General features: G+C 38.4%; 1 pseudogene; it reads left to right on the top strand.

Annotated features, from left to right (window-relative positions):
- The window catches only part of LOC138871604 (mitogen-activated protein kinase kinase kinase 20-like), a 36,417-nt pseudogene extending 21,778 nt beyond the window's left edge, over nt 1-14,639 (top strand).
- The last annotated feature ends 12,173 nt before the right edge of the window (nt 14,640-26,812 follow it).

The following is a 26,812-nucleotide window of genomic DNA, read 5'->3' as shown; positions in this document are numbered from 1 at the left end:
TTTGCCAATGACTGCTTCTTGCTACCCGGTCTAACGAAGGACCTGGACAAGTGTGGAATTGGTTTGGGAAGAACCCAAACTTTCTTTTTCAATTTACGAGCCCTTCTAACATCTGCTGTTGTTGGTTTGAACCCCAATCCGAAGGTGTCCAGATTTTTGGGCAGGGACACAGGTTGAATAATGCCCTGAAGTTTAGCACCCAGACCTTTCCCTGGCACGAACCCGTTACTCAGCATTTCTGATACTACCATGACGGTCGCAGCTGCCACCCTGGGACATGGCATGCTTTTACCCTCGGGCACTCTGCTCACTGGGACCGTGTCAAAAACCTGATAAACCCATGGTCCCTTGTCATCTTCAGTTTTTATAAAGGGCACAATGGCATCACTTATGGCGCATGTGGGATCTTCCCCATATAACACAATTTCTTGTCTGTCCCACTCGAACTTGACCATTTGGTGTAGCGTGGAAGGCACGGCTTTGGCTGCGTGAATCCATGGTCGACCCAACAAAAGATTGTAGGATACTGCAGCATCCAACACCTGAAATTCCATAGTGAACTCGACCGGGCCAATAGTCAATTCGAGTACAATATCCCCTACTGTGTTTGTTCCCCCTCCGTCGAACCCTCGAACATAGATGCTATTTTTTCGGATTCTATCCTCATCGATCTTCAACTTGTTCAATGTGGACAATGTGCAAATATTAGCACTTGACCCGTTATCGATCAGTGCCCGAGTAACCATTGAACCTTCACACTTGACCACCAAATAGAGAGCTTTGTTGTGTTCTGTGCCTTCCACAGGCAATTCATCATCAGAAAATGCTACCCTGTTCACCTTAAAGATCTTGTTGGCAATTGTCTCCAGATGGTTCACTGAAATTTTGTCAGGCACATGAGCCTCATTCAATATCTTCATCAAAGCTCGGTAATTCTCGTCAGAGTGAATCAATAATGACAACAACGAGATTTGGGCCGATGTTTTTCTCATTTGTTCAACAATGGAATAATCTTGCACTTTCATCTTTTTCAGAAACTCTTCTGCCTCTTCTTCCGTCACAGCTTTCTTGACTGGCACTGTATTATCTTTAGCGCCCTTAGCCTTTCTCAACTCTTCGGGGGCAAAACAACGTCCCGACCGAGTTAGTCCTTGTGCTTCACAACTCTCTTCCTCAATTTCCTTTCCTTTGTATGTCACCACTACCTTGTCATATCTCCACGGTACGGCTTTGCTATCAACCATGGGTAACTGGACTACCGGTTTTATGACAACCGGTTCTACATAGGCCCCTTTCACAACCACCACGGGTGTAGATGATGACCCTGGTACCACTAACTTGACTGGCTCCGGCTTTTTTGCAGCCACAAATGGTCCCTTTCCCATTACCAGCACTGGCTTGTCTTTTATTGATTTTAACTGAACCACTGGCCTTGCACTCACTGTCTTCTCTTTGGTTTCCGTAGAACGAATCGTCATAACCACCTGCGAAGGTTTTTTAGGCTCTGCCCCCTTATGTATCAGTTCGATCATGTTGGCCTCATAATGTGCTGGTAACGGATTTTGATTGATGTTCGGGGCCTCTAGGGCCTGTACTTCAATACGGCGATTATCAATGAGCTCTTGTATCGCGTTTTTCAACTTCCAACATTTTTCAGTATCATGCCCCGGTATCCCTGGGCAATACTCGCAGTTAACAGAATGGTCCAGATTTCTGGGAAGGGGGTTTGGTGCTTTGGATTCAATCGGGGTCAACATTCCCAACTGTTTCAATCTATGGAAGAGAGCAGTATAAGATTCTCTTAGCGGAGTAAATGTTTTTCTGTTTGGGGCCTTCTCACTTCTAAAAGCTTAGTTTGGGCGAAAGTTGGTTCCTGGTTTGTTTGCCCTGGGAGGGGGATAGGTGTTTTGTGGGGGTGGATGTGTGTTTTGGGGGTTCGGTGTACGTCATTGCGAGTGCATCGGGGGCTAAGTGTAGGTCTGTGCGTGGTGGATAGAAAAGTGTGGTTCTGGTGGTGGATAGTAGTGTTGCGGTGGGCCATATGGGGTATATTGGTAGTTTGGGTGGTGATGTCTGGGTTGATTGTAGTAGAGTGGAGGGTTATTGGGCCTGGACCAAGCACTAGCTTCAACCGTAGCAACTTCTTCCTTCTTCTTCTTTCCAAGCACACCACCAGTACCGCTTTGGATGGCCTGGATGGTTGCTTTCAACGCCGAGTAGCTCAAGATCTTGTTATATTTCAATCCTTCTTCAATCATGGCCCCCATCTTTACCACCTCATTAAACGATTTTCCGACGGACGTCACCAGATGACCAAAATAGGTAGGCTCCAATGTTTGCAAGAAGTAATCTACCATCTCACTCTCCCTCATCGGAGGATCGACCCTCGCTGCTTTTTCCCTCCAGCGGAAACCAAACTCTCTAAAACTTTCCCCAGGATTCTTTTCCAGCTTCAACAATGACATACAGTCAGGGACTATCTCAAGGTTATATTGAAAATGGCCAATGAATGCTTGAGCCAAATCATCCCATGTATACCATCGGCCGGGGTCCTGTCTCGTGTACCATTCTAGCGCTGACCCGCTCAGGCTTTGACCGAAATACGCTATCAACAATTCATCATTTCCCCCAGCACCTCTCATTTTACTACAAAAGCCACGCAGATGGGCTACTGCGTCACAGTGCCCCTCATACAAGTCAAACTTTGGCATTTTAAACCCCGCAGGCAACTGAACATCAGGGAAAGGGCACAAATCTTTGTATGCGACGCTGACTTGGTTACCTAAACCATGCATGTTCCTGAAGGATTGCTCCGGGCTTTTGACTTTACGAATCACTTCCTCCTGTTCTGTATTCTTAACCGGTTTCTCAACCTCTCCCGGGATTTCAAAATGGGGCGAATAGGTATATGGCTCAGGCGCTTTGAAAGTGGGCTCGGGAGGATAATATTGGGTGTCGTGAGCCTAGAATAGCGGCTCACTGGACGATCTATGTAGTGGGGATGGGGGAGGTGCCACAAAGACTGGAACCATGGGTGGTGGAGGGTTCTGTTTGGGGGGTGGAGCTGGGGGAGCATATGAAGTGGTACCATAACCTTGGGAGTGATAAGGGAAGGCTGAAGATGCGTGGGGAGTGGTAGGCTCCTGAGCTTGAGCCAGGGGTGGGATGTAAGATGGATTAGCGGGATATAGTGGTGCCAGATGTCCCTGAGACCATGCCCGATGCATTTCAGCCATTTGTGCTTTTAATTTCCTCATCTCTTCTTTCATAGCACCCACATCTGTTACCTCAACTTCATTTGAAGGGTCTACGATGCTGATTTCTGAATCCTGCCCTGTCATTTTTACTTGATCTTTCGACTGGGTGTTGTATGGGTGAGTTGCCAGAATTTCCAATCAACTAACCACCTACCTGGACTCACACATTTAGACAACCACTTTGTTAGAGATTAGGTTTTAACAGATTTAACAACCGCACGTTGGCATGAATGCATTTATACAATTAATCATTTCTATTATGCATTTGCTCGATCGCATGCGTCATCCCGGCACTTTGTTCCTCGTTTCTTTTTACCCTTCTTTCAAATTTCATCACCTCACCCCTTTCTTGTGCTCTTCTCTTTCTTTTGTTTCTTTCTCTTTTGTGTTCCCGCTCATTTCTCTTTTGTTTTTCCGCTCTTTTCTCTCTTTTCTCTTTCCTTGGATTTTCTTCTTTTCATTTTTTTCTTACGATTACGGTCGAATCCTATGGAGATTTCCTACATATCGTGACCCCGCACGAATCAGACCAAGCGTAGTTCATGAAAATAAATGCAAAATAACGGGTGTATGTAAAAATTTTGACATTTTCAATTTTCATTACTAAAACAAACTATTTCAAACTCAACACTTTTCGGAATGAAGCTAACAGACGCAAATTAAAAGCAAATACAGACTCTAAGACTGCAGACATACTTGACCTGGGAAGATAACGGACATACGAAAGACTGACTCAAAATGGTAGAAAATTACAGACACGGACTATGCATATTCTAGTGTTTCAAACTTAGGTGTCCGTGGGGCGTCGTTCGGCCTCGCCGCGGGCCTAGGATCCAAATCCTTTTCAAGCTGCTCTAATTCATTCATGGTTCGCTTCACATAGATCATTACCGCTGAGACGAAAGTAGTATAGGTCATGTCTTCACAAACCCGGCATCCCCGAAAAATGGCATGAGCAATGGCTCTAATCCTGTCTTTTGTTTGCTTCTTTTCTATAAGCAAACGTCTTATCTGATCACTGCACGTCTTTAAAGCTCGAGAGTCCTGTAGGTGTTGGTCTTGCAGCCGCTGCACTTCTACCTCCATTTGGGCCAACAAGTCGTAACAATGTCCACTTTTAATTTCAAAATCTCTAGCCTGCCTAACCGCTTTACCCTCAAAGGCAACCACTTTTCTCTTTAAATTGGCGACAATTTTCTCATGGTCCCTTTTCAACTGAGTCAAGTACTGGCGACGCTCCTCTGTTCTTGTAGCCCACTGTGCTTTAAGTTCTGCCATGACATTCTCAGATTTTTCTAATTCATCCCGCCATTCCCTGACTTCGTTTTCCAATCTTTTTATCAATTGCTCATCGGATCGGCTCCTCGGTTGCTTATCGACGGTTATCTTCAATTGCTGGATTTGGGCCCTAAGTGCTTCATTTTCTCGAGCCAGTCTATTTTTTTCCCCTTGATCCGCGGCGACCTGTACACTGTTCTCGAATTTCAGACTCTCAACTTGCTGCTTCAGTTTACCGATCTCAACTCGATAGCCTTCTTCCTTTGCTAACCAATCCCACTGCTCTTGGGACGACTTGGCAAAATCTTCGAGATGAGGTCTTTTAGCCGGTCTCCCACATGCTACGTCACCTCTGAACCAATCATGATACCCTGGGGAAACTTCCCATTTAACCCTATCAGACCCACAAGTGTTCGCCAACAAATGTTGACACTCACTCCAAATTTGGCGAACTTCTTCCTCGGGGAATCGACCGTCAGGACTGATTTCGACCACTTGGGTACTCAGATCTTCATCTCTCGGTACTACTTGATATCTCCCGAGTTGCCTCAGAACCTGATATGGTGCATAGGGCTGGATGCTTTTGAGTCCCATCAAAAAAAAATGCGGGCGGGCTGCTGGCATATATACGACCTCTTCGACAGGCAACCATCCAAGCACCCACTGTATCTGGCTGGCATTGAGGTTCCAAAATAATGTTGTCCAGGCCGTGACTCCTTCAGGTAGACTAGCCCCTTTGATTCTTGTGAAAAATTCACATATACAAGTTTTCTCAACCGAACCATAACTCAATAGCTGAGAGCGTGGGCACAAATGCTCAGTCATCCACATTTGTAGCAACAAGTTGCATCCCTCAAAAAATTTGCGCCCAGCTTTGCACGCAGTGAGTGCTCGGAAGATATCAGCCATGATCATAGGTGCTAAAGTGCTTTTCCCCATGGTTTGCAAGGTACTGACGACCCCTGCTACTTTCAAATCAATATTACCATCTTTCCTTGGGAATATTACGAGGCCCAAGAAGGCCATCATAAAAGCCACCCGTCTGTGTTCCTTCCATTTTTGTCGGCTATTTCTACTGCATAGCTTAAAAGCTGGATTGTTGAACCCGCCCACATTGCCATATCTATCATATATGAAGCGGAAACTGCAGAAACCCTTTGCAAAATCTGGATGATGAACTGTTCGGGGTATTTTCAAGGAATACAAAAAACGGTGTACGGTAATGGCCCTAGGAGCAATCAAGTATTTAAACCTCAATGGAGCTTGATCACTTCCAATATACCTCGCTATGTCTTTCAATGTCGGGGTGAGCTCAAATTCTGAGAAATGAAATACATTATGTGCTGAATCCCAATGGGCGACCAATGCCCTGATAATATCCCCCCGAGGCTGAATGTTTAATAAAACCGGAAGGTGTTTCAAATATTTTTTCACTTCGTCTTGCCCTTCTTTGCCTAAATTATTCCACCATAATTGCAGCTCAAAAGGGATTTTGGTCATTATTGAAAAGGGCTCATTTATCATCGTGCTCATCCTGCACATTTATTAAAGCGTTTAAGCAAAAAGAAAACTTTTATTTGACTAAAAAAAACTATCTATATTTTGACTCAAAGTTACCGATATATTTTCAAGCGAAGCACTGGACTCTCAAACATGGCCCTTCAGCATTTTGGGAATAAAGATTTTAAGGCTATTTATGATAAGACGGCTCTACTTAGCTTATTCACAATTCTTACTTCTCTTTTTTTTTAGTTTAAGATAAAAATACCCAGTATTGCAACACGGCCTTTCAACGCCTCGAGGACGAAAACTTAAGGTTGTGTGGACTGGGAAAAAAAAATCATGACCACAGGTGGCTATCTATGCAAGGTCAGCCTTTCGGCGTCCCGTTTGGGAACATTTGGCCATTTTTTTGACAAAACTGCATCACCTGGTTTATTTATGACAAAATTAAAATTTTGATATTTTCTGGTTATTTTTGCAAAAGGGAGGTTGGACCCGATGAGGGTTGCCTACGTATCTCACGCCCTGAGAGAATCAAACCTGCATAGTTCGGGCAAATTAACCGAACTATTTTAAAACATGACTCTTTTCTATTTTCAATTTTCAAACAATAAACAACCCATTTTCCAAACTAAGAATAAAAGACTTTTTCTTTTCAACAAACACTTTCCAAAAAAAAAGACTTTTTTTTTCTATTTTTCTTTTGCTTTTAGTAAAACAGACTAAAATAAAGCATTTTCCTTTTTAATTTTCTCAAAATTTTGGCAGAGTTTCGACAGTGTTTGGGCATTGGGTTCTTACTTCTAAAATAATCAATTAACTCCCTAACTGAAATATATTATTTCTCCTTTCTTTTTTTTTCAATTTTCCAACATTCCCGAGATCCAGAAACCGGTCAACATGCAGGTTCGAAACAAATATATGTACAGAGCAAGTAGGATGCATCAGGATGGTCTTTCATTTCAGGTTGCTAGCCCTAGACAGACCCAACCCCTGTGTCAAGTCCCCTAAGTCAAATGCAACGTGATGCAAATAAGCGTTCCTACTAGGGATCCGGCATGAATTCACGTTATTCCATGTTCAAAACCTGGGTCAGTGTTCTAGACTGTGTACCCGAGCGGACAACTCAAGTCGAGGAGGGGGCAACTTACCGGGAACCAAAAGGCCATCCGGCTTCGTAACTTGTCCGGCCTCTTTCTTATTTCAAGGTATGACACTAACAGAATAGGGAGTCTCAACCAGTAAGCACATCCCCGGAGGTGAAGAGAGAAGGGTGTCGGTTTAGTTTATATACAGTTCAGATAATATCAAAGCAGTAACATTTAGCACATTCAGCACAAAACATGTAGGAAAATCAGATACAACCAAATACAACAATTTATCTAAGCTCGAATTCTGAACCCTAAACCAGAGATTCTGGGTTCGAGTCCCCAGCAGAGTCGCCAGAGCTATCACACCTCCTTTTTCATCTACACCTGTAAGGGCTTAAAGGAGTTTTTCCATTTAAAGGACAATCGGAACAGGATTTAATTATTAATTATTCAGAGTCGCCACTTGAGAGATTAATGGTGTCCCAAGTCACCGGTTGAATCCCGAAACGAGGAAATTTATGACTCTATTAACAGTCTGCGTATCAGAAATCCGAGTAAGGAATTCTGTTAACCCGGGAGAAGCTGTTAGGCATTCCCGGGCTTCGTGGTTCTAGCACGGTCGCTTAACTATTGTATTTGATTTTATCTGATTTTAATACATGCTAGCTTATGTGCCTTTTATTTGTAAACCGCTTTTTATCATTATTTATTTTAAAAGAATTGCAACGCCGTGAAAACGCGTTTCGAACCACGTCGCAATCAATGCACCCGTGGTTGTTAACACGTTTCGACTTCGCCGAGATTTAGATTTGGGTCGCATCAATGCGCACCCGAGTTTAAGAAGGTACTTAAATTAAAATCGCGCCTAAAGATTCTAACGTAATATCATTTTGGGGAAGTCCGTGGAGTTCGTTAAATGGCCATCCCAAATTCTAAACATTTCTAATAACCATTTATTGAGGGCCCCGTAATTAGTGGTTTTATTTGGGCGAGGCTAGTAGTAATCCCGAAGTAACTATGATTTCCTACTTATTATGTGTCTCTAAAAGACTAATTAATTTAGAATTGAACTACACTGAAGTAAACTAAGAACCAAATTCAAAGAAAGAAATGGGCCTGCCTCATGGCTTCGATGCGGTCCAAATGGCCCAACAAATATGAATAAGATTCCAACTGCAACAATTGATATAACATCAACGAGTCACCACAATGACAATGCATACCCTCATTTTAACTGATAGCCGTGAACTCCAAAATTCCTAAACCGATTTGTCCAACCAATTACCTATCAAGACCTGCTGCTTTTAATGAACTAAATCAATTGTGAACAAGTTTTGTTTCATAATTTTTAATTGGTTTCAATACCAATCTACCAACAATAAATCAGGTTTGCCTACCAATCGATTTCAGAACCTTTAATCAAGAGCAGACATTCTATTATACTAGCATGATCAATGACAAAAGTATTAGTAACTAGGCTAAATGTCACCATACCTGCTCCTGAATTCACATGTCATTTGTATAGATCCAATTGCTACTGATGACTATTGAATTCACACGATCCTTCAAATTAGACCAAGCCTATGCTCAATGCTATTTCAAATGCCCAATTCAACAGTTCAACATTATGCAACATTCAACGTGTAATCAACCTTACTAAACAATCTTAATTACACATATAACTGCCAGTTATATAACAGAAAACTACACGATTAAAATCAGTTAAAATACAGACTGCCTTCAGTTGAACAATAGACCCTTTAAACATTTCATTTCAACTTCAACGAGCATACATCAGTGAAGTTCAAAGAAGTGTACCTGGAAATTGGAATGTAAATAGAGAAAAGGAGGTTAGCACCAGTAACAACTCAGCAGCTCAGAAACTAAGGTAATAACCCAGTCACAGTCAATGAAGGAGTATTTCAATCCACCCAGGTTCAACAATTCAGCAGGAAAGGAGTGGGAATGCAGAGCAAACTCAAATAATCAACCCAAAACACATTCGAGCATGCCAGGAACTGCTTTTGAAAACCAGAAATACAAGCAGACTCCACAGATCAATTCAACACACACTTGAAATGCACTCCTAGCCCTTACAGCTGAACCTAAATACCATTGCAATCCTGCTAGAATCAAAACCCAACTGACATCCAAAACTAGTTAATGAAACTGTAAAATTGTTTTTGATTTCTTCATTTTTGATGTTTTTTTTTATTTTTTGAATACTGGAATGGAAATACTAGCTGGAATTGAAAACAGGGAGGAAAGCTTTTGGTGGGGATTTTTTAGCTGAAGGAAGAAGAACCCTCTTTCCCAAGGCATTTTATGCCCTTATATAGGCAACAAGAGAGAGTAGATCAGATTTTTGGCCTTCTTTTTTAGTCCCTCCCTTATTTCGATTTAGTCCCTCTATTCTTGACTTGCTAAACAAGTAAACACCCCTATTGTTCTAAAATGTGAACTAAAATCCTATTCTAGAAGGCCCTAGGGTATTCTTCTACCCATACAATACCTATACTGCCCTTCCATATACTTTGATATTACTATTCCTATCAGAATTACCCTTTTTCATGCCCAAACTAACCCTGAAGGCTTCTCAAAGTTACTGATTATGCCCTTATCCTCAACAACTATAACCAACCCCCTAAGTTAATCCAAAACTAACTGAAACTGATTAATTAGCACTCAGAGATCAACTAATCAAACTAACCAATCCAAATTGTTCACATACACCAACTCAATCGAACTAAGACAAACCAGAAACCAGGATTGATCGAAGCAAAACTTAAGCTACTGATCAATATTAAATGAAATTAAACTAATTCCTAACCAATAAACTCACAATCGTTCAAACAAATATCAAACTCAGAACTAACAGCAATTGACAGAATTATACTAATACACAAAATAAATCATAAGTTTAACAGAACACTTAATGAAACCAAGACTGTAACTAAGACTTCAACCAAGCGAGAAAAAAGAAACAGGAAAGACTCACAGAAGCACGAGGAACTCCGGCCAGTCACTGACGTCCGAATCCTTTCAGATTTTTAACGCGTAACATCCCTAACCATGTGTTCTTACAAGAGAACACATGGTTAAGGATACCACGGTTCAAAATCATAAAGATTTTGGTTTAGGGTTTTGGCCAGAAATTCTTAGATCTAATATTCGAGCCGTTTCACAGAGATTTGAAGGAAGATAATCATGGATTAGTGTTGAGGGACGACCGGGGATTGTGTGGTGTGACTTTGGGCTGGTTTGGGTAAACCTGCGATCTGACCGGAAACTTCAGTCGAAGATTCGACGAGCTCCAGCCTTATTCGAGGGGAACCAGTGGGTGGAATGGAAAGAGGGGAGTGAGGAGTACAAGTGGTGTAATTTTGGGCTTGAACGGTGCAGGTGACGTTCACCGCCGACGAGGGATTTAGGGGCGGCGCGGATTAGGGTTTGAGAGGATAGGCGGGGTGAGGAAGACGAGACAAATGGGGTGGGGGGAAGTTTTCGGACATTTATATACCCAACATCTTAGTTAGATCCGGACCGTTGGATTGATGAGATCCAACGGTCGTGATTGGGGCTGGGGAAAAACGACGCCGTTTCAACACCTGGGAGGAGGACCGAGTAAGGATTGGGCCTGGTCTGGTTTGCAACGGGTTTAGGGCGTTTGGGCCTGAAAGTTTCCAACAAATTGGCCCAGATTTGGGTCTTCTATTAAGACCAAATTTCTACTCTTATTTTCTTTTTATTTTCTTTTCTTACCTTTACAATTTTTATAAGTTTTTCTAATTTTTATGGAGATGCAAAACTAACATGAAATTCTAGTTATTTCAAAACGAAGACTAATTAATTCTTAAAATTATTTGAAAACTATTTCATGACGAATTCCCAATAGAAATTATAAAAATGCAAAAATGAACTAATTTTGTGATTTTCATGTTTTGTTCTAAACAAATTAAACTTTAGTTGTTACTAAAAAACATAAAACTAAAACCTAAATGCAAAAAATGCATATTTTTGTATTTTATAAAAATTAACATGCACAAATAGAATGCAATAATTATCAGAAAATGATACCAAAATGCACAAAAATTGTAAAAATAAAGAAAAATTATTTTGTTTGGGATTTTGGGAATAATCATATTTAGGGCAAAAATCGCGTGCTCACAATATGGCGTTAAAATTTGTTGGGCTATGCGGGATTAGCTGTTAAGGCGGCAACATGATTTCGTTCCCAACATGAAATAGGATTCAAGGAATTGTAGTTGCCTCCTAAATATCTAGTAATCACAGCAAACTTATTAGAGACAGAAAAAGGGATTTTTTTGCCAAGAATAAAGGTTGCAAACCAAGTTCCATATAGATTACAAAGGCCACGCAGATATAGTAAGATAACTACACATAAAAAGCAAGTGCAATCATTGTTGTTTAGCCTTATTCTTATTCATAATATCTATTTATAAACTATAAATTGATTGCTGGAACATCGATGCTAATATTTGATTCTCTACTGGTACTTCAAGGATTTACCGCTTCTAAGTCAAAGTTTATGTCCGATAAATCTTGAAGTAGGGGGCATTTGTAGGCATATAAATTTTATTAAAATTAAATCCATAAAAGAATTTGTATTATATTTTAAATTCAAGATATATTGGTCCAAATAAATATTATGGGCCAATATATAAACGAATGAGAGAACATCATTTATAGCCCATCGGGCAAAACAAATTTCATCTGGTAGCCCACAAATTAACCCATACAAGTCATAGCCTAAAAATAAAACAAATGCTAGCCGGAAACACTAATAATTCCCTCGCCGGAAATCCAGCCAGCCAACTATGACCATGACTGCTCCTCTCGCTTTCCTCTTCTTCCTTACTAGTCACATCAATTTCCCAACCAATGATTTAATCCTTGAAACAAATTTCACCAACAGATGCAAAAGTCACAAGCTCAAAGTAAGTGGATTTTGAATTTTACTCGTCAATTCGCTTCGCCCAATTTATCAAATCACTATTAATAGTATTTCAATTCAACGGAACAATTTCAAATTTTAATTTTGCAGTAACAAACAAACATTAACAGAAGTTCCAAACCCAGACATGAGTTTCTTTTCACGATTCAAAGTGCAGAATCAATGACACCAATAAGAGCAGTAGCGATTTTTTTTTTAATAGTCTGATTTTGAGTTTTGTGGCGACGGGTAAAAGTCCAGATCTTCTTATTTCGGCAGTGGTATAGCATAAGGCTCAACCTTGTCTTCTTCTCTGATTTTCTCTTATAGTTTCTGTGAATATGTAGATAATATTTTGAAGATCTTTGGCTAAAAGTTTAAAACTCCGGCGATCTTGTTACCATTTTCGGCGACTGTGAGGCCTTGGACGCTGGTGGCTGGTTTCTCAATGAGAGGAAGAACAGAGGAGATGATTATGCATAAAGTTGAAATATCTACAAAAACATACTGTTATTATACAAAAATTATACAAAATAGACTATCACTATACAATTTATATACAAATAGACTGTCACTATACAATTTATATACAAATAGAGTGTCACTATACAAAATATATACAAAAATAGAATGTCATTATACAAAAAATATACTAAATAGACTGTCATTATACAAAATATGTACAAAATAGACTATCACTATATAAAAATATACTAAATAGACTGTCACTATATAATTTATATACAATTAGCTCTCACTATACAAAATATATACAAAATAGACTATCACTATACAAAATAGACTGTTACTATACAAAAAATATACAAAATTGACTGTCACTATACAAAATAGACTGTTACTATACAAAAAATATACAAAATAGACTGTCACTATACAAATAGACTATTACTATACAAAATATATACAAAATACACTATCATTATGCAAAAAATATACAAATATAGTCTGTTATTATACAAAAAATATACAAAAATACTTATAAGATCCAGAAGTACATTTAAAAAGGTAAAAAAAGGGTTGCTCTATCGTGCTAGATGAGGGTCGAACCTGCGACCTTTGGCTTAGGAAAAAAGCGCTCTAACCACTGAGCTACAGGCACTTATGTTGTCATGCTTATTCCTTTCGGCTACTATATGCAATACGTTTGGGCCGAAGGGCCATTTGTTGTAAGTAGGACAAAACATGGGCTATTAAAAGTTTGAGGGGCTATAAAGGGTAGTTTTCTCTAAACGAATCAATTATATAAGCCCAATATATATATGGATTAAATAAATAAATCTTAATTCATTAGACTAACCCATTTAATTGGGCTAAAGTGATGAGCCCACTTCATTCTTAATATGTCATCTTCCTAGAGGCCCAGTTTGGTGCCACGTGTCAAATGACGTGGCGCGCCAAGTCAAACAGAAGAGCCAATAGGATCATGCAATATGTCAAAATGACAAGGCATGACACGTCACACTAAAAGGCCAATGAAATCGTGCCACGTGTGTAAGTGACATGTTCTGGCCAATCAAATGCGGCCATGTCAACACTTTAATTTGATTGGTTGGAAAGAGTTTATTCTTGCCACAACTCCTCCTTTCCACAACTATAAATAGGGGTCTTCATAACCCAGAAAAGGAACCAGAAGTTATAATAAGAAACAAGAGAGAGCTCACAGATCAAACGCCGCAAATTTCTCTACAAGTTTAAGACTTCAAACAACCAAGTTCAAGTTCAAGAAATCGAGTTCAAGTTCAAGAACGAAGAACAAATCAAGTATTCAAGATCAAGAACGAAGTCAAATCAAATACAAGGAGCTCAAGATCAAGGCTACTTGTTCGTGCTACAATAACAATCAAAGTGTTCGCGATGGTTAAATCAAATTCAAATTCAAGATCAAGCTCAAAGGCCCTTGAATTTATACTAGAAAAGTAGAGTTAGAGGAATCATAGATATTGTAACACTCAAATATTCGAAATAAAAATACTACGATTGTTGCGATATTTTCGGTCTTGATTTTATTTTCTCGACGCAAATTTATTGTCTACAATGATACAACAGAGATTGCCAAGATCCCAGATTTCGGACTCGCTATGACTTTGGAACAGAGCTGGACATAAAATCAGGGACTCAAGGGGACCTAAAAGGTACATGGCACCTGAATTCGTGCTTAAGTAAGAGTACGGTCCAGAGGCGGATATCTAAGCTCTTGGTTGTACTGTCTACGAGTTGATCGGAAACCCCTCTAGGAATCATCCAATTCTGATGCAAAGGTTGATGATGGGGTATGAGAAACCAAGTTTTGAAAATGCGAAACTGTCAGCAGAGGAAAAAGATTTTGTGAGAAATTGTCAGGTCAAGAATCCGAGTTCGCGTTGGACTGATGACATGCTCTTGAATCATTCTTTTCTGAAATAAGCCAATAATGTCCAGCCTAAAACAAAGACAAGGAAGAAGCAAAGTGGTTACATGTCCCTTTTGTGCAGACCCCATCGAAAGACAATATTCAAGACACACCCACACATTCGCAATTTGGTTATAGAACATTGATGCAATAATCAGAATGCACATGTTGAATCTGAAGAAAGTAGAGAACGGAATTCGTGAAAGGCTTCTAGCTGCGGACAATAGATAGCTGATTCATAATAGAAAATTGATTTATTGTATATGTAAAAGAACTACGTGCGGGCTTGATCCTCTTTAGGATTTGTTTGGGGTATGTAGGCAGTCTGCGACCAAGATGATCAGATGCAGTCCCTTCTTAGTTAAAAAACAATACAATTGAATTATGAATACTATATATGTAATGAACTACGCGTGGATTTGGTCCCTCTTTAGGATTTTTTGGGGTACGTAGGCAGCTTGAGATCAAGATGATCTCAGGTGCAGCCCTTTTTAGTCTAAGAATACAAATTGTATCTATGCTTATAGTTGATCAACAATATTCTTTACAAAGTAAAGGTTTTTTGTTGTATGTTATTTTTGGCCATGGCTTAGTGGCACCAGTTTCGTAGTACATGCCTCAGTATTGGTATTTGTGTTGCTGACTGTGTTTGAAGCCAAAAATGGCTAATTCCTCCGAAGTCATGATCTTGTAGTCTTATTGCTTTGGATTTAATTATACCCCTACCCTCTTTAATTGAGTCATTTCCTTGAAAGATTTACTGTCTTGTTAATTTTTTTTTAAATCAATTGTTCCCATGACTGAGTTGTATTCATCAGAGAAGTCAAACCAACAATAAAAGAGAGGTGGATGTACACATCCTTACCTCAACTGCCAAAAAAAGGAGACCTATATCTACTTTACTAGTAGCAAAATTACAGGTTACAGTCTTGCTTACAAAAACAATAACAAAAATACTTGCATAGAATCACAAAAAACTGAATTTTCTGTGTTTATGTCTGAAGGAGGCCATTTGAATCATATCAAGTCTATACAAACCCATAGCCTTTTGTGGCATCTTATTGCTGGAATGGAAGATTTGGTCCACATTGTCAATACTCCACCCGGCCAAAGCATCAGCCACCTGATTGGCCTCTCTATAACAATGTTGTACTGTGCAGTTAGCCAAATTAAGAAGTTCTTGAGTCCTCAAAATAATCTCCATCATATGCCATGGTGGTTTAATGCATCCTTTTAACATGTTAATGATCAACAGAGAGTCACCTTCAATAATGATGTTGGTAAAACCATTCATTCCCTATGCACCATTCCAAACCAATACGGATTGCCCTTGCTTCTGCCATATTACTACTGCATATACCAAGAGGAGAGCTAAAAGCCATAATCATAAATCCATTCTCGTACCTGCATATACCTCCAGCACCAGCTAAGCCCTCCTTAATTCGGCATCCGCATTCAGTTTGATCCATGAAGGTCGAGGCTTACCCCATATCACCAAAGTACTTTCAATTCTAGGGGAAAGGTGCGTTATTTGGTCACAGATAGTGTACCAGTTAGCTGCCCAATCTTGTTAACTTTTGTCTTGGATAAACTCCATTTATGGTGATTAAGAACTTGATACATTGTTCTCCTTATTGAGAATCTGTAATCTCCAAATTTCCCAGCAAATAACCATAGGTGTAATATGAAGTAGCATACTGTCTTGTTAATCAGTAGACTGACCTGCTTCTTTGTGTTTCTTTCTTGTTTTTTTTCTTTGGCATTATAAATTGTTGACTTGTTCAGCTACTATGAATTGTATAGAGTTGTATTACTTTTTTGTCAGCTATTGTGTATCAGCATTCAGCACTTGTTATCATTGTTGCATCTATTTGATATTTTGGTAACACAACTTGTGATGAGTGATGACTTGAAACAGTGGTAAGTAGTTTAAGAAAAGCCACAGTTGTCCCTCTTGTGAATTGGCCATTGTATATGTTAGGTGACATGCAGCATTTACTGCTACTGGTTATCTCCCTTCTTGAAAATTTGCTCTTTTTGTATGTTCTCAATAATTTTTGCTTTAAACAACTGCATTTAAGTGCTGCCGCATTCTTTTATGTACTTGTATATGAAATATGAGTATTTGCTTCTTCTGCCATGAAAATTTGTATAGCCCTGTTAAGATAATGTCTCGTAGGAATTGTTGCAGTGTATTTGTATAGAGTTAGTGTAATTGTTATCTCATTAGGAGTCCTAAGCAGTGACTATTCACTTCCAAGATACTCGTGCATATATTTATGTATTTGCATGCATACAAGAATAGAGTGCTTGAGCAGCGTTTTCTGATCTATCACAGTGCACATTTCCACTCTGTGCATGACACTCCATATAACAATTGATTCCGACGTGCTTATAATTAATTTTGCTTAATATAGGAGTGAGAATTAACGCGCGCAGTTTTAATTCTTGAGTAGCTAATTACAGCTACTTCTGCACTCGCTACATCCAAGTGAAATGTTATTGGAAATTTTTCGTTTGTTGGTATTTTTCTCAGTTATTATTCTTTTTGTTTTTTACCTTTGTGATTTATTTTTCTCAGTTATTAAACAACATGGTAGCGCGTCTGACTCCAAATCAGAAGGTTGCGTGTTCGATTCAATCCTCCCGATCCATACCAGATCCTCAATCCTCCTTTTTGGTAAGCATATCCTATCGTCAAAGTTATATTCTCTACAGTAGAGAATGTAACATAGTTTGTTATTGGCAAGTTGGAAGTGGGACGTTTCTTTCTTGTACCGTGCCTGTTAGCCTCGGAACTGATCATTATGAAATAGCGCATAACAGGCACGAGATTGACTCAACAGGCACGAGATTGACTCGACAGGCACGAAATTGACTCAACAGGCACGAGTTTGACTCAATAGGCACGAGACTGACTCAACAGGCACGAAATTGACTCAACAGGCACGAGATCCTAAAGTTAATTATTTTTAACAGAAAAATCAAATTTATTTGAATTTTAAATTCAAAATTCGAATAAATAGTCGTGTCTGTTTGTGAAACAAGACATCTTTTCTGAAAGGGTCTGTTGGTTGCCTATAAATACACAAGAATTCCAACGAAATGGAATAGAAAATCACAAGTGTTATTGCAGGCTTTGTTGTATCCTGAAGAGAATCGTTTTGTATTTTCCCTAAATTAGTATACAGGCGATAACTCTTTAAGGACAGTCGATTTCACGCCTCAAAGCTAATTTTGTTTATTATTTATTTAACAATCTTAAAGAGTTATTCTGCTATGGAGAAATTGATGTCTGTTGTTGAGAATCCGAAGGAGTTCATCAAACTTGATCGCTTTGATGGAACGAACTTTACCCGTTGGAGAGACAAGATGATATTCTTGTTGTCCGCTCTCAATATCTACTATATTCTTGATTCTGCCTTGCCTCCGATGCCTGAGCCCACAACAGAAGATTCTGACGTAGTCAAGGAAGAAAGGAAGAAACGAGAACATGATGAACTGTTGTGTCGCGGCCATATTCTGAATACTTTGATAGATCGACTCTATGATCTTAACTGCAATCTGAAGTCGCCAAGAAAGATTTGGACTGCTCTACAAACTGTATACCAGAATGAAAAACGAGGTATTGACAAATTCCTGGCTCTGCAATACTTTGAATTTAAAATATTTGATACTAGGCCTATAATGGATCAGATTCATGAACTGCAAATCTTAGTATCAAAACTAAGTGATCTTGAAGTTAAAATTCCTGATGCACTTCAAATAGGTGTTATTCTTTCGAAATTGCCTTCCTCTTGGAATGACTATAGAAAGAAAATACTACATTCTATGGATAAAATGACTGTGGAACAATTTCGTACTCACATTCAAATTGAAAGTGAGACTCGTGCTCGTGATGCTATTAGCCAGCCTTCAAATTCCGCAGTCAATTTTGTCAGTCATAATGATTCAGGAAGTGGGAACAAACATCTGAAAGTTTCCAAAAAGTCTTCTTTTAAAAAGAGAAAGAACTTTAGTTGTCATCATTGTGGAAAGAAAGGCCATATGATTCGGGACTGTAGATATAGAAAGACAGGAATAAATTTCAATGCAGGCAATACCGAAAAGTCTGGAAAGATTAAAAAATCTGGAAATTCTGAAAAGGCAAACGTAGTGGAAAATTCTGCCCAAGGACTGGTTGCCATGGTTTCCGCAATGCAAATTGGTATGGTCACAGAGTTGAATGTGGCTACCGCTGCTACAAATACTCAAGACTGGTGGCTAGATTCGGGTGCTACTATTCATGTCTGTTATGACAAGAAGATGTTCAAGACATATGCAGAAGTGCAGGATTCTGAACAAGTCTTGATGGGAAACCATGTTGCGGCAGATGTTGCTGGAAAAGGAAGTATTGAGATTAACTTCACATCTGGCCAGAAGTTGACGTTACTGAATGTGTATCATGTTCCTGATATGAAGAAAAACTTAATGTCCGCTGCTTTGCTGTCAAAGAAAGGCTTCAAGATAGTTATTGAGTCTGATCATGTAATAGTGTCTAAGAATGGAGTTTTTGTTGGAAAAGGCTATAACTGTAACGGCATGTTCAAATTGAGTATTAATGAAATAAATTATGTTTCTGCTTATATTGTTGAGTCTGATTTTTGTTTATGGCATGTTAGACTAGGACATTTAAATTTTGGCTCCTTGAATTATATGTACAAAAATGGTTATATCTCATGTAAAACTCAACATATAAAATGTGAAATTTGCATACAAGTAAAGATGACTAAGAAACCATTTCGTAAAGTTGAAAGATCCACAGAACTATTAGATTTAATACATTCAGACTTGTGTGAATTAAATGGAGAATTAACTAGAGGAGGCAAAAGATATTTTATTACTTTTATAGATGACTTCTCTAGATTTACATATGTTTACATACTTAGAACTAAGGACAAAGCTTTTCAAAAGTTTAAAGAATACAAGTCTGTTGTGGAAAATCAAAGGAGTAGGAAAATTAAACATCAAATGAGTGTCCCTTATACTCCTCAACAAAATGGGTTAGCGGAAAGAAAAAATAGAACTTTGGTGGATATGGTTAATGTTATGTTACTTAATGCACATCTGCCACATAATTTATGGGGTGAAGCACTACTAACTGCATGTTATATTTTAAATAGAGTACCTTCAAAAAGTATGCATATTTCGCCTTATGAGCTTTGGAATGGTAGAAAACCAAATTTAAATTATTTTAAAGTGTGGGGGTGTATATCCTATTATAGAGTACCTGACCATCAAAGAACAAAATTGGGTCCTAGAGGAATTAAAAGTGTTTTTGTAGGATATGCACAACACTCCAAAGCTTATAGACTGCTAGATCTAGAATCTAATGTCATTATAGAATCTATACATGTTGAATTTATTGAAAATAGATTTATAAATGACAATGTTGATGAAATGACTGAAATAAATGGAAAACGTATTGATGCTAATAAATTGTCGCTTCCTGAAATTATTAAAACTAAGGAAAGAAGTGATGATATGCAGATAGAACCAAGGAAAAGCCAAAGAATAAGAAAGGAAAAACATCTTGGTTCTGATTTTATTTCTTCACAATCTATAGTATTTCTTGTTGAAGGAGATAGGACAAACGTTTGTAATCAAATTCCAATTGTATTAAATGTTGAAGAAGACCCAAAGACGTTTCAAGAAGCAATGTCTTCTAGAGACGCTGCTTTTTGGAAAGAGGCCATTAATGATGAAATGGACTCAATTATATCCAACAACACTTGGGTTTTGGTTGATCTTCCTCTTGGATCAAAACCTATAGGTTGTAAGTGGGTCTTTAGGAGAAAGTACAATACAGATGGTTCTGTCCAAACCTTCAAAGCAAGATTAGTTGCAAAAGGTTTCACTCAAAAGGAAGGCATAGACTATTTTGATACATATGCTCCTGTTGCAAGAATAACATCCATTAGAGTCCTTTTATCCTTGGCCTCTATCTATGATCTTTACGTACATCAAATGGATGTTAAAACAGCCTTTTTAAATGGGAACCTTAGTGAAGAAATATATATGCAACAACCTGAAGGTTTTGTTCTTCCGGGAAACGAGAAGAAAGTTTGTAAATTGATAAAGTCTCTTTATGGTCTTAAACAAGCGCCTAAACAGTGGCATGAAAGATTTGATAGTGTAATACTATCAACCGGATTCGTACATAATAATGCAGACAAGTGCATTTACTCTAAATTTACAAAAGAATATGGAGTAATAATTTGTTTATATGTCGATGACATGCTGATTTTTGGTACGAATCTACAAGGAATTACCGAGACCAAGAAGTATCTAACCTCAGTTTTTAAAATGAAGGATTTAAATGAAGTTGATACTATTTTGGGAATCAAGGTCAAAAGAGATAACAAGCAAGTGACTTTGTCACAAGCACATTATATAGATAAAATCCTTACTAAATTCAGTCATTTAGGAATAAAGGGGTATAATACTCCTTATGATTCTAGTGTTAAGCTAACTGCAAATACTGGAAGAGCAGTAGCACAGTTGGAGTATGCAAGTGCGATAGGTAGTATGATGTATGCAATGCATTGCACTAGACCCGACATTGCATTTGCTGTTTGTAAACTTTCAAGGTTTACCAGTAATCCAGGTAATGATCATTGGAAAGCAATAAGTAGAGTACTTGGATATTTAAAATATACAAAGCACTTAGGCATTTGCTATAATGGTTTTCCTAATGTATTAGAGGGATATTCTGATGCAAGTTGGATTACAAGTGTTAATGATAATAAATCCACATCAGGATGGATATTTACTCTAGGCGGTGGAGCCATTAGTTGGGCATCCAAGAAACAAACATGTATTTCCCATTCTACTATGGAATCTGAATTTATTGCATTAGCAGCTGCTGGAAAAGAAGCAGAATGGCTGAGGAATATGTTACTTGATATAAAGTTGTGGCCACAACCTATGCCAGCCATTTTCATATTTTGTGATAGTGAGACTACAATGTGTGTTGCTCACAATAAAATATATAATGGGAAATCGAGACATATAAGCTTGAGACATGCTTATATAAGAGAATTAATTACAAATGGAGCTATAGCTATAATATATGTGAGATCAAATAAGAATTTGGCTGATCCACTTACGAAGCCATTAGGTAGAGATGTAGTACAACAAACTTGTGGAGGGATGGGGCTGAGACCCTTAAATTAAATACAAGGAATAGGAACCCCACTTTGAGTTAGTATACACTCTAACAATATAAGTTCAATGGGTAATAACAAGTTACTTGTATTGTTTAAGCACTGATCTTCTCTTTAGGAGCCCTAATTCTATTGTACTACTTACTGTTATATGAGGAGTTAAGGAGTTGTTAAATACTTGTTATAACAGGGGCATAAAAACAAACTCCAAAGTGCATACTGTTACATGAAGAGGTTGATTAATCTTAATGGAATTATTAATGTCTGGAGTAACACGGACATAGTAACTAATTCCACCTATATGAATATTGAAGTGGTGCCACTTCTAGCAAGATTTAAAGGGTTGATCTTGTAAATATTCATGAATTCAGGATGAGCACATGGCCGTAAACATGCTAAAGCGAATACTGGATTTTCTAAGCTACTAGATAACACTGTGTGTGTGGTACTTTCGGTTTTGGCACAAGGATTTGTGGTTCAAATCTTAAGATACCATTAACTTCGTCAAAACTTTAATATACTTACACTAAAGGAAAGTTCAAATCTGTAAAAGATACTTTCAATTATTCACAAGTGTTATGAAGTGAAATAACAAACTAGTGGGGGATTGTAAGATAGTTTGTTATTGGCAAGTTGGAAGTGCGACGTTTCTTTCTCGTACCGTACCTGTTAGCCTCGGAACTGATCATTATGAAATAGCGCATAACAGGCACGAGATTGACTCAACAGGCACGAGATTGACTCAACAGGCACGAAATTGACTCAACAGGCACGAGATTGACTCAATAGGCACGAGTTTGACTCAATAGGCACGAGACTGACTCAACAGGCACGAAATTGACTCAACAGGCACGAGATCCTAAAGTTAATTATTTTTAACAGAAAAATCAAATTTATTTGAATTTTAAATTCAAAATTCGAATAAATAGTCGTGTCTGTTTGTGAAATAAGACATCTTTTCAAAAAGGGTCTGTTGGTTGCCTATAAATACACAAGAATTCCAACGAAATGGAATAGAAAATCACAAGTGTTATTGCAGGCTTTGTTGTATCCTGAAGAGAATCGTTTTGTATTTTCTCTAAATTAGTATACAGGCGATAACTCTTTAAGGACAGTCAATTTTCACGCCTCAAAGCCAATTTTGTTTATTATTTATTTAACAGAGAATCATTTGTTTTCTTGTGATCCAACGCAAATCGTTCTTAAGCTCGTACGAAGAGCAAGAAACTATATATCTCCCACCCACGTTTTCTATGCTAGTATAGAAGCACTTCAATTCATTTCTAGCAGCAATCATATACTACTAAACACACGAGTTATCATCCTTTCTCTCCTTGTCCAGCGGTCATCGATCGGAACCACGAACGCATAAGAAAACATTAATAACCAAATTGAATAAAGAGCTAATGACTAATGACTAGTCAGACGAGAAGACTTATTGGAAACAATAGACGACAAGACTTATTGGAAATGGCTCAGGAAAGGAAAGAAGCCCACAAACTTCCATAAATACTGGAATACTTGTATTGGGAAATATTGAGTTTACATATTAAAGTGGTGTAAATATGACATGTTATGACACATAGACTGGTCAAAGAGTTACAACTGGTAAAGAGGCACGAGTTACAATAGATACGAGCAGAGGCAAAGGAAGAGGCACAAGCGGTTATGTAAAAGACTCAGCGCTCGTACTTATTTAAGTCCAAGAATTAAGGGAAATGAATCTGACACTACATGGGAGTATAAATACAGTATTTATTGAGCCTTAAATACTAAAAACGTTAGAGAATCTGTATTAAATGCAATGATTATGTAACGTAGCATTTAATATCTTTAATTGTCCATAATGGCCTTATGATGCCAAAGGCAAAACGCATATCCCAAAAATAGCTATAAAAGGGGGAGAGTGGGTCAATTGTAAGATACACGAAAAACTATCTGAATATACTGGTTTACTTGTTTTCTTCTGATTATATCATTGCTAGTAAAATTACTCTCTTTCATATATACTTTTGATTATCAGTAACCCGAGTTCTTCTAAAATTAAAGCTTTGCCGAAATCTCATGTTTTGGTTAAACAAATTGGTTCTGTTGCCGGAAATATGATAATCTACCCTCTTTTAGCTTAATTTTCCTTGTTGCATCAACCATGTCGAACAACAATGATATCATTCAAGAAAACCAAGGAAACCAACAACTTCAGAGAAATCCACAAGGTAATCAAACCCCGGTCCCTTCTCCATGAGGCTCTCCTCGGTGGTCTCGTGAAGGTTCTCCTGATGGATCTCATACAAATAGAAACGCTCAATTTGAAAATGTTGAAGCTATCGATGAAGCTTTGCAGAAACTAAGTGCTGCACAGGTCAGTAAAGCTTTTGAGGATTTTGCTAGCCAGTTACCTACTGCACCACCCATACCCACTCCAAACAACAACACTTTGGAGAACCCTCGTTCCGAGCTTGTCAACTCAGGTACCGATGGAACCCCCAGCGAATCACAGGAGGGAGAACCAGGTAACTTAGTCAATTCTGATTTACAAAATTTAGTACTAACATTGCAGAAACAGCTCAAGGAGCAAAGTGACCGCATAGAGAAAATATCTGGGGTGTCGCCCGTAATTAAAAGGGATAGATATGGATAAATACTCGCAACAACCCTGGAAGTCAAGTGTTGCTCCCCTCCCGATTCCAAAGAAATTCAAAATGCCTGATATTCCAAAATACGATGGAACAACAGACCCACGAGACCACGTGACTGCATTCACAATGGGCATAAAAGGCAACGACTTGACCAAGCAGGATATTGAATCAGTATTAGTCAAAAAATTCGGTGAAACACTCACCAAGGGTGCATTAACATGGTATTCCCTTTTACTCGAAAATTCTATAAATTCTTTTGCTGAGGTTGCAAATTCTTTCATCAAAGCACACTCGGGAGCTCAAAAAGTCGAAAAAAGAATGGAAGATATTTTCAAGATCAAGCAAGGGGACTCAGAATTGCTTAGGGAGTTCGTGGACAGATTCCAACGTGAAAGAATGGCATTACCACGTGTACCTGATAATTGGGCAGTTATAGCTTTCACAAGTAATTTGAATGAAAAGAGTTCAGAAGCTACGAGGCAACTCAAGGAAAGTCTTCGTGAATTCCCAGCTACAACATGGAATGACGTTTACAATAGGTATAGCACGAAGCTAAGGATAGAAGAAGATACTGTTCCACAATTCCAAAAAGCAGAAAAAGTAAGTTCTAGATGGGCGGAAACCAAAAAAAGGTCCGGTAAAAATAGGTATGAGCCATACATGGGACCTGCGGGAAAAGATTCACGGTCAAAATAGGATAATCAAAGGTATGATCACAAATCAAGGAGTAGAGAGTCAGGCTCTTCATCAAGATTTAGGAATGACGGAAACATCCATGAGTCACGACATGATGATAGAAATTTGAAGGCGAGATTTGGTGGTTACAATTTCAATGTAAACACTTCCGAGCTCGTAGCTGTTTTGAGAAGCATGGGTGACAAGGTATGGTGGCCAAAAGAGATTAGATCGAATCCAAACAGGCGCAACCCTGATCATTTGTATGAGTTTCATAATGATCACGGGCATAAAACAGCAGACTATAGATTTCTACAAAGTGAAGTTGATCATTTATTAAAACAAGGGTATCTCGCCGAGTTATTCAGTGAGAAAGGTAAGAAAGCTTACATGAAGAATAGGCAAGAACCCCTTAAACCACCTTTTCCAAAAAGGACCGTCAACGTTATAAGCGGGGGTGAAGACATCAATGGCGTAACATACACTACAGCTAATAAAATTTCCAAAGTCACAATTACCCAAGGGAAACGGGTGCGACATGTATTATAGGAAGACATCATTACATTTGGTGATACTAATGCAGATGGCGTATTATCTCCTCATAACGATGCCTTGGTAATATCTTTAATTGTACATGATACTAATGTGAAATGAGTTTTGATTGATCCAGGTAGTTCCATGAACATTATTTTCCTAAGAGTATTACGTGAGATGCAAGCTGAGGATAAATTAATACCAAAGGCACATACTTTATCTGGATTTGATAATTCTAGTATTGTGACAAAAGGAGAAGTAACACTCACCACATTCGCAGCAGGAGTTGTCAAAGATACAAAGTTTCAAGTAGTAAATATGGAGATGACTTACAATATGATCCTTGGGAGACCATAGATCCATGAAATGGATGTCGTTCCTTCAACCTTACATCAAGTTATTAAATTTTCATCACCATGGGGAATATGTCAAATCCGCGGGGATCAACTTACATCCAGGAGCATCAATTCTGTAACAGATTCAAGTACGAAAAAAGAAGAAAAATAACAATCATAGAAGATAGTGGAGGGCACCACAGCACAAACCTCAACTGAACAAGGGCGGACAGATATGGATTCAAGGCCTGATACCATTCAAGAACCAGAAGAAAACGAAAATATCAAAACAACAATTGAAGAACTGGAGGCTGTGATGTTATTTGAACAATGGCCTGATAAGAAAGCCTACGTAGAGGCTACTCTAAGCCAAGGCATGAGAGGTAAGTTAATTGAATTTTTGAAAACTAACGTGGACTGTTTTGCTTGGTCCCACTCTGACATGACAGGAATACCACCGGAGGTAATGACTCACAAATTGAATGAAGACCCAACGTACCCTCCTGTCAAACAAAAGAAAAGAAAGCAAGGAACTTTCAAGAATCAGGTGATTCAAGAAGAGGTTCAAAAATTGCTAAAGATTGGATCCATCCACGAGGTAAAGTATCCTAATTGGTTAGCCAATACTGTCGTAGTTCCAAAGAAGAATGGTAAGTGGCGGGTTTGTGTAGATTACACAGACTTTAATAAAGCTTGTCCTAAAGATTCTTTTCCACTACCACATATAGATCAGCTAATTGATATTACTACAAGGCATGAACTATTAAGTTTTTTAGATGCATATTCAGGGTACAATCAGATCAAAATGGATCCGGTAGATGAAGAAAAATCTTCATTCATAACAGACAGGGGGACTTACTGTTATAAAGTAATGCCTTTTGGTCTCAAAAATGTTGGTGCAACATATCAAAGGCTGGTTACTAAAATGTTT

The sequence above is a fragment of the Nicotiana sylvestris genome, chromosome 6 (genome assembly GCF_000393655.2).
Source record: "Nicotiana sylvestris chromosome 6, ASM39365v2, whole genome shotgun sequence".
NCBI lineage: Eukaryota > Viridiplantae > Streptophyta > Magnoliopsida > Solanales > Solanaceae > Nicotiana > Nicotiana sylvestris.
The sequence above is the reverse complement of the archived record's forward strand: the minus strand, read 5'-3'. Positions and strand labels throughout refer to the sequence as shown.